The sequence below is a fragment of the Salvelinus namaycush genome, chromosome 37, assembly GCF_016432855.1.
Source record: "Salvelinus namaycush isolate Seneca chromosome 37, SaNama_1.0, whole genome shotgun sequence".
Lineage (NCBI taxonomy): Eukaryota > Metazoa > Chordata > Actinopteri > Salmoniformes > Salmonidae > Salvelinus > Salvelinus namaycush.
In genome coordinates this window covers 17155441-17163628 of record NC_052343.1, presented here as the reverse complement: position 1 = coordinate 17163628, position 8188 = coordinate 17155441, and the positions used below count along the sequence as shown (strand labels likewise).

The 8188-nt window shown below is 47.7% G+C and overlaps 1 long non-coding RNA gene across 1 annotated transcript; it reads left to right on the top strand.

Moving 5' to 3' along the window:
• The first annotated feature begins 2289 nt into the window (after positions 1-2289).
• LOC120031502 lies at positions 2290-7498 on the top strand. Its single transcript, XR_005473742.1, has 5 exons — positions 2290-2857; positions 2946-3002; positions 3786-3867; positions 4193-4313; positions 6803-7498. It is a non-coding gene; the product is annotated as an uncharacterized LOC120031502 (long non-coding RNA).
• Positions 7499-8188: the final 690 nt, after the last annotated feature.

Sequence of the window (8188 nt, the reverse complement as noted above, 5' to 3'; positions counted from 1 at the left end):
GTCATACCTTTCTGTAGCTATCGGGATCTTGTTTCAGAACGCTTCTGGATTGGATAAAAAGTCTGAAAACGTCTTATTTCTTATTTTTATATCTCGTGTGTTTTTATTCTACCTTATTATTTTTAATACACTGCTCAAAAAAATAAAGGGAACACTTAAACAACACAATGTAACTCCAAGTCAATCACACTTCTGTGAAATCAAACTGTCCACTTAGGAAGCAACACTGATTGACAATAAATTTCACATGCTGTTGTGCAAATGGAATAGACAAAAGGTGGAAATTATAGGCAATTAGCAAGACACCCCCAAAAAAGGAGTGATTCTGCAGGTGGTGACCACAGACCACTTCTAAGTTCCTATGCTTCCTGGCTGATGTTTTGGTCACTTTTGAATGCTGGCGGTGCTCTCACTCTAGTGGTAGCATGAGACGGAGTCTACAACCCACACAAGTGGCTCAGGTAGTGCAGTTCATCCAGGATGGCACATCAATGCGAGCTGTGGCAAAAAGGTTTGCTGTGTCTGTCAGCGTAGTGTCCAGAGCATGGAGGCGCTACCAGGAGACAGGCCAGTACATCAGGAGACGTGGAGGAGGCCGTAGGAGGGCAACAACCCAGCAGCAGGACCGCTACCTCCGCCTTTGTGCAAGGAGGTGCACTGCCAGAGCCCTGCAAAATGACCTCCAGCAGGCCACAAATGTGCATGTGTCAGCATATGGTCTCACAAGGGGTCTGAGGATCTCATCTCGGTACCTAATGGCAGTCAGGCTACCTCTGGCGAGCACATGGAGGGCTGTGCGGCCCCACAAAGCAATGCCACCCCACACCATGACTGACCCATCGCCAAACCGGTCATGCTGGAGGATGTTGCAGGCAGCAGAACGTTCTCCACGGCGTCTCCAGACTCTGTCACGTCTGTCACATGTGCTCATGTGCTCAGTGTGAACCTGCTTTCATCTGTGAAGAGCACAGGGCGCCAGTGGCGAATTTGCCAATCTTGGTGTTCTCTAGCAAATGCCAAACGTCCTGCACGGTGTTGGGCTGTAAGCACAACCCCCACCTGTGGACGTCGGGCCCTCATACCACCCTCATGGAGTCTGTTTCTGACCGTTTGAGCAGACACATGCACATTTGTGGCCTGCTGGAGGTCATTTTGCAGGGCTCTGGCAGTGCACCTCCTTGCACAAAGGCGGAGGTAGCGGTCCTGCTGCTGGGTTGTTGCCCTCCTACGGCCTCCTCCACGTCTCCTGATGTACTGGCCTGTCTCCTGGTAGCGCCTCCATGCTCTGGACACTACGCTGACAGACACAGCAAACCTTTTTGCCACAGCTCGCATTGATGTGCCATCCTGGAAGAACTGCACTACCTGAGCCACTTGTGTGGGTTGTAGACTCCGTCTCATGCTACCACTAGAGTGAGAGCACCGCCAGCATTCAAAAGTGACCAAAACATCAGCCAGGAAGCATAGGAACTAAGAAGTGGTCTGTGGTCACCACCTGCAGAATCACTCCTTTTTTGGGGGTGTCTTGCTAATTGCCTATAATTTCCACCTTTTGTCTATTCCATTTGCACAACAGCATGTGAAATTTATTGTCAATCAGTGTTGCTTCCTAAGTGGACAGTTTGATTTCACAGAAGTGTGATTGACTTGGAGTTACATTGTGTTGTTTAAGTGTTCCCTTTATTTTTTTGAGCAGTGTATTACATCGTCATTGATTACTGCATTGTTGGGTTTAGAGCTGGCAAGAAAGGCATTTCACTGTATTTGTGCACGTGACATTAAAACGTGAAACTGCCACTACGGTGGTCCTATGGGGCAAAGTGTCTGTTAAAATGAAGTTACATGCAAAACAACACCGTGAAGAGTTCTGCGATGCTGTCCCGTCCCTGGTATGACGAGAATGGGTTTTTTGTTGTTGTATTTTTTCACAAATCATTGTACAAATGTCATTGAATTGCTGCCATTTTACAATGATTTGTTAAGTAATAATAACACAACATTATTATCATCATTATACCAGGGAAGGAACAGCATTGCAAAACTGTTTATCACAAGTGTGTTCCCTTTTGATAACAGCATGTTACAACACATCACACTTTACTATTGTCTATGTAACCCTTCTTCTTATTGGAGTTAACGATAGTGATCACCGATTTCACCAGAACTACAAGATCGCTCAAAAGCCACGCCCCTAGGTTGAGCAACTACAAGGACTTGTGTTACATCTAGTATAAAATGGTGAGTTGTTGGAGAGAAGACATGGACTTGACTCCTGATCACACAGACCAGCTCCAGCATCTTGTCTTGACTCCTGATCACACAGACCAGCTCCAGCATCTTGTCTTGACTCCTGATCACACAGACCATCTCCAGCATCTTGTCTTTTCTCCTGTTCACACAGACCAGCTACAGCATCTTGTCTTGACTCCTGATCACACAGACCAGATCCAGCATCTTGTCTTGACTCCTGATCACACAGACCAGCTCCAGCATCTTGTCTTGACTCCTGATCACACAGACCAGCTCCAGCATCTTGTCTTGACTCCTGATCACACAGACCAGCTCCAGCATCTTGTCTTGACTCCTGATCACACAGACCAGCTCCAGCATCTTGTCTTGACTCCTGTTCACACAGACCAGCTCCAGCATCTTGTCTTGACTCCTGATCACACAGACCAGATCCAGCATCTTGTCTTGACTCCTGATCACACAGACCAGATCCAGCATCTTGTCTTGACTCCTGATCACACAGACCAGCTCCAGCATCTTGTCTTGACTCCTGTTCACACAGACCAGCTCCAGCATCTTGTCTTGACTCCTGTTCACACAGACCAGCTCCAGCATCTTGTTACTGAAGGTAAGAGACTGATGGGGTTTCCTTCTCTTGTTGTGCTTATTGTCTGATGTTATGGGGGAGGATTATTGAATGACACCTCGCTCTACAGCTCAACAGAACCTACAGAATCTACTTGTGAATCCAGTCTAAATTCCTGTCAATCATGGTAAGTTCCTTCTATCATTGCATGTTATGTATGAGTAATTAGAATTATAAATGACTTTAGGTTATTTTATTACCCAGAGATCTAGAGGAGGGTTAATGGCCTATCACCTCTACATGATAAAATGTGTCAGTTCACTTTGCTAGTTCTTCATCTTTAATGTTTAGACGGTTTGATGAAAGGACTAGGTTTTATTGTCCTCTGTCTACATCTATGTATCCTGTCTGTATCTATGTATCCTGTCTGTATCTATGTATCCTGTCTGCATCTATGTATCCTGTCTGCATCTATGTATCCTGTCTGTATCTATGTATCCTGTCTACATCTATGTATCCTGTCTGCATCTATGTATCCTGTCTGCATCTATGTATCCTGTCTGTATCTATGTATCCTGTCTGCATCTATGTATCCTGTCTGCATCTATGTATCCTGTCTGTATCTATGTATCCTGTCTGTATCTATGTATCCTGTCTGCATCTATGTATCCTGTCTGTATCTATGTATCCTGTCTGCATCTATGTATCCTGTCTGCATCTATGTATCCTGTCTGCATCTATGTATCCTGTCTGTATCTATGTATCCTGTCTGTATCTATGTATCCTGTCTACATCTATGTATCCTATCTGTATCTATGTATCCTGTCTACATCTATGTATCCTGTCTGTATCTATGTATCCTGTCTGTATATTCTCTTCATTGTGGTCAACAAGTACTGTAAATGTAGCCTACTAGGAGAATAAAGGTGATTCTGATAACATATGCTTTTTCTACTTTCTCCCTGGGAAGAGGTCCTTGGCTGTAGCTGTAACCCTGTGTGCACTGCTGCCACTTTTCCATGCTGGCTGCTGGATTGAACCAGCTAAACCAGGTAAAGGACAAAGATAACCAGCTGTTAACACACACACACACACACACACACACACACACACACACACACACACACACACACACACACACACACACACACACACACACACACACACACACACAAAATTTAGCATTTTAATAAAATAACCACTTGTACCAAATCATTATGTGATTTTAGGGTTTTATTTTTGTATTTTATTTTATGACCTGTAAAGAGCATCTAATTTCATATTGTTATGCAATGATGTTTCTAATACATTTGAATCTTGAATCTCATTGAAAAAGACAACCAACACATTGATATGTTATATTGTTTTCTTGTTTAGGCATGAGGCAGTGTCTTTACGACAAGGATGGGACGTGGCATGATATCGGGTCCCGCTGGAGGACCAGTGATTGCATGAACTGCTATTGTCAAGCCAACGGGGACATGTCATGCTGCCAGGCGTGAGTACCGTACACAGCTTTTATTCTAGCACCCACTAAATGTCTGGTCCATATAACCCTCAGCCTTCCCAGCCTGTACCTACCACACTGGTCCATATAACCCTCAGCCTTCCCAGTCTGTACCACCACACTGGTCCATATAACCCTCAGCCTTCCCAGCCTGTACCATCACACTGGTCCATATAACCCTCAGCCTTCCCAGCCTGGAACACCACACTGGTCCATATAACCCTCAGCCTTCCCAGCCTGTACCTACCACACTGGTCCATATAACCCTCAGCCTTCCCAGCCTGTACTACCACACTGGTCCATATAACCCTCAGCCTTCCCAGCCTGTACCAACACACTGGTCCATATAACCCTCAGCCTTCCCAGCCTGTACCAACACACTGGTCCATATAACCCTCAGCCTTCCCAGCCTGTACCAACACACTGGTCCATATAACCCTCAGCCTTCCCAGCCTGTACCACCACACTGGTCCATATAACCCTCAGCCTTCCCAGCCTGTACCACCACACTGGTCCATATAACCCTCAGCCTTCCCAGCCTGTACTACCACACTGGTCCATATAACCCTCAGCCTTCCCAGCCTGTACCAACACACTGGTCCATATAACCCTCAGCCTTCCCAGCCTGTACCAACACACTGGTCCATATAACCCTCAGCCTTCCCAGCCTGTACCACCACACTGGTCCATATAACCCTCAGCCTTCCCAGCCTGTACCAACACACTGGTCCATATAACCCTCAGCCTTCCCAGCCTGTACCACCACACTGGTCCATATAACCCTCAGCCTTCCCAGCCTGTACCACCACACTGGTCCATATAACCCTCAGCCTTCCCAGCCTGTACCACCACACTGGTCCATATAACCCTCAGCCTTCCCAGCCTGTACTACCACACTGGTCCATATAACCCTCAGCCTTCCCAGCCTGTACCAACACACTGGTCCATATAACCCTCAGCCTTCCCAGCCTGTACCAACACACTGGTCCATATAACCCTCAGCCTTCCCAGCCTGTACCACCACACTGGTCCATATAACCCTCAGCCTTCCCAGCCTGTACCACCACACTGGTCCATATAACCCTCAGCCTTCCCAGCCTGTACCACCACACTGGTCCATATAACCCTCACAGTGTTCATTGTTACCATCTCTACAAGCAGTGGTTTAAGTCTTCACTGACATTTTCAACCTCTAACTGACCCAGTCTGTAATACCGACATGTTTCAAGCAGACCACCATCGTCCCTGTACCCAAGACCGCCAAAGTAACCTGCCTAAATGACTACCTTCCTGTTGAACTCACGTCTGTAGCCATGAAGTGCTTTGAAAGGCTGGTCATGGCTCACATCAACACTACCATCCTGGAAACCCTAGACCCACTCCTCTCCCTCAATGTGAGCAAGACAAAGGAGCTGATCGTGGACTACAGGAAAAGGAGGGCCAAACATGCCCCCGTTCACTTCGACGGGGCTGTAGTGGAGCGGGTCGAGAGCTTCAAGTGTCCACATCACCAACAAACTATCATGGTCCAAACACACCAAGACAGTCGTGAAAACTATTCCCCCTCAGGAGACTGAAAAGATTTGGCATGGGTCCTCAGATCCTCAAAAAGTTCTACAGCTGCACCATTGAGAGCATCTTGACTGGCTGCATCACCGCTTGGTATGGCAACTGCTCGGCCTCCGACTAAAAGGCGCTACAGAGGGTAGTGCGTACGGCCCAGTACATCACTAGGTGCAAGCTCCCTGCCATCCAAGACCTCTATACCAGGCGGTGTCAGGGGCCCAAATTTGTTTTCAAAGACTCCAGCCACCCAAGTCATTGACTGTTCTCTCTGCTATCGCACGGCAAGTGGTACCAGAGCGCCAAGTCTAGGTCCAAAAGGCTCCTTAACAGCTTCTACCCCCAAACCATAAGAGCCCTGAACAATGAATCGAATGGAGACCCAAACGATGCTTCATCTATGCATAGTCACTTTACCTCTACCTACATGTACAAACTACCTCCATTACCTCGACTAACCTGTACCCCCGCACATTCACTCGGTACCCACTGTATATAGCCTCGTTATTGTTATTTTATTGTGTTACTTTTTTTAACTTTAGTTTATTTTGTAAATATTTTCTTAACTCTTATTTTCTTAAAACTGCATTGGAAGGGCTTGTAAGGAAGCATTTAATGGTAAGGTCTACACCTGTTGTATTCGAGCACACGTGACAAATAATATTTGATTTGAGAATGAGTGAGTGAGTGAGTGAGTGAGTGAGTGAGTGAGTGAGTGAGTGAGTGAGTGAGTGAGTGAGTGAGTGAGTGAGTGAGTGAGTGAGTGAGTGAGTGAGTGAGTGAGTGAGTGAGTGAGTGAGTGAGTGAGTGAGTGAGTGAGTGAGTGAGTGAGTGAGTGAGTGAGTGAGTGAGTGAGTGAGTGATAGTCCATACATTTTCTACCAAAGTATTTGCTGATGTTGATTGTTTGATTGCAGGTATTCTGAGCCCACAAGATTTCCTGATGATTGCATGAAGGAGTTTGACCAAAAGGCATGTAAATACAACGTGTTCAAGAAGAATGATCGCTCCATTCCATGTCCTATCTACGGTGGTAAGGGGAAGTGATGGGTTTTCTTCCCCCTGCTCTCAATAAACAGGGAATGAAGGATGAAAGGGAAAAGTACAGTAATTGTTTTATAGATTTAATTGACATAATTGTTAGCTTAGCTCTGCCATACTGTCTGGTAACTTTCTGTAACTGTAATGATTGAAAAGCCATACTGTAATATGTCTATCATTGAAGATCTGTTATCATCTGTGCTGACTGTGTCATGAGAAGAACCTGGGTTCAAATACTATCTGAAACTGTGAGCGTTTGATCTGTCCTGCCTGGAGTGCCAGATGGGTGGGGTTTGCTATTTTGGGACAATTCTATTGGTTCATTAAGCCAGTGTTTCCCGACCCTGGTCCTCGAGTATCCCCAACAGTACACATGTTTACTGTAAACCAGGACAAGCACACTTGATTCAACTTGTTGACTAATCATAAAGCCTTCAATGAGTTGAATGAGGTGTGTTTGTCCAGGGCTACAGTGTAAATGTGTTCTGTTCGGGGTTCTGGAGGACCAGGGTTGGGCTGTTTGGGGTTCTGGAGGACCAGGGTTGGGCTGTCCGGGTACTGGAAGACCAGGGGTGGGCTGTTCGGGTACTGGAGGACCAGGGTTGGGCTGTTCGGGGTACTGGAGGACCAGGGGTGGGCTGTTCGGGGTACTGGAGGACCAGGGGTGGGCTGTTCGGGTACTGGAAGACCAGGGGTGGGCTGTTCGGGGTACTGGAGGACCAGGGGTGGGCTGTTTGGGGTTCTGGATGACCAGGTTTGGGCTGTTCGGGGTACTGGAGGACCAGGGGTGGGCTGTTCGGGGTTCTGGAAGACCAGGGGTGGGCTGTTCGGGGTACTGGAGGACCAGGGGTGGGCTGTTTGGGGTTCTGGATGACCAGGTTTGGGCTGTTCGGGGTACTGGAGGACCAGGGGTGGGCTGTTTGGGGTTCTGGAAGACCAGGGGTGGGCTGTTCGGGGTACTGGAGGACCAGGGGTGGGCTGTTTGGGGTTCTGGAAGACCAGGGGTGGGCTGTTCGGGGTACTGGAGGACCAGGGGTGGGCTGTTCGGGGTACTGGAGGACCAGGGGTGGGCTGTTCGGGGTACTGGAGGACCAGGGGTGGGCTGTTCGGGGTACTGGAGGACCAGGGGTGGGCTGTTCGGGGTACTGGAGGACCAGGTTTGGGCTGTTCGGGGTACTGGAGGACCAGGGGTGGGCTGTTCGGGGTACTGGAGGACCAGGGTTGGGAAACACTGCATTTAGCCATGCAAGCTCAATCAATCA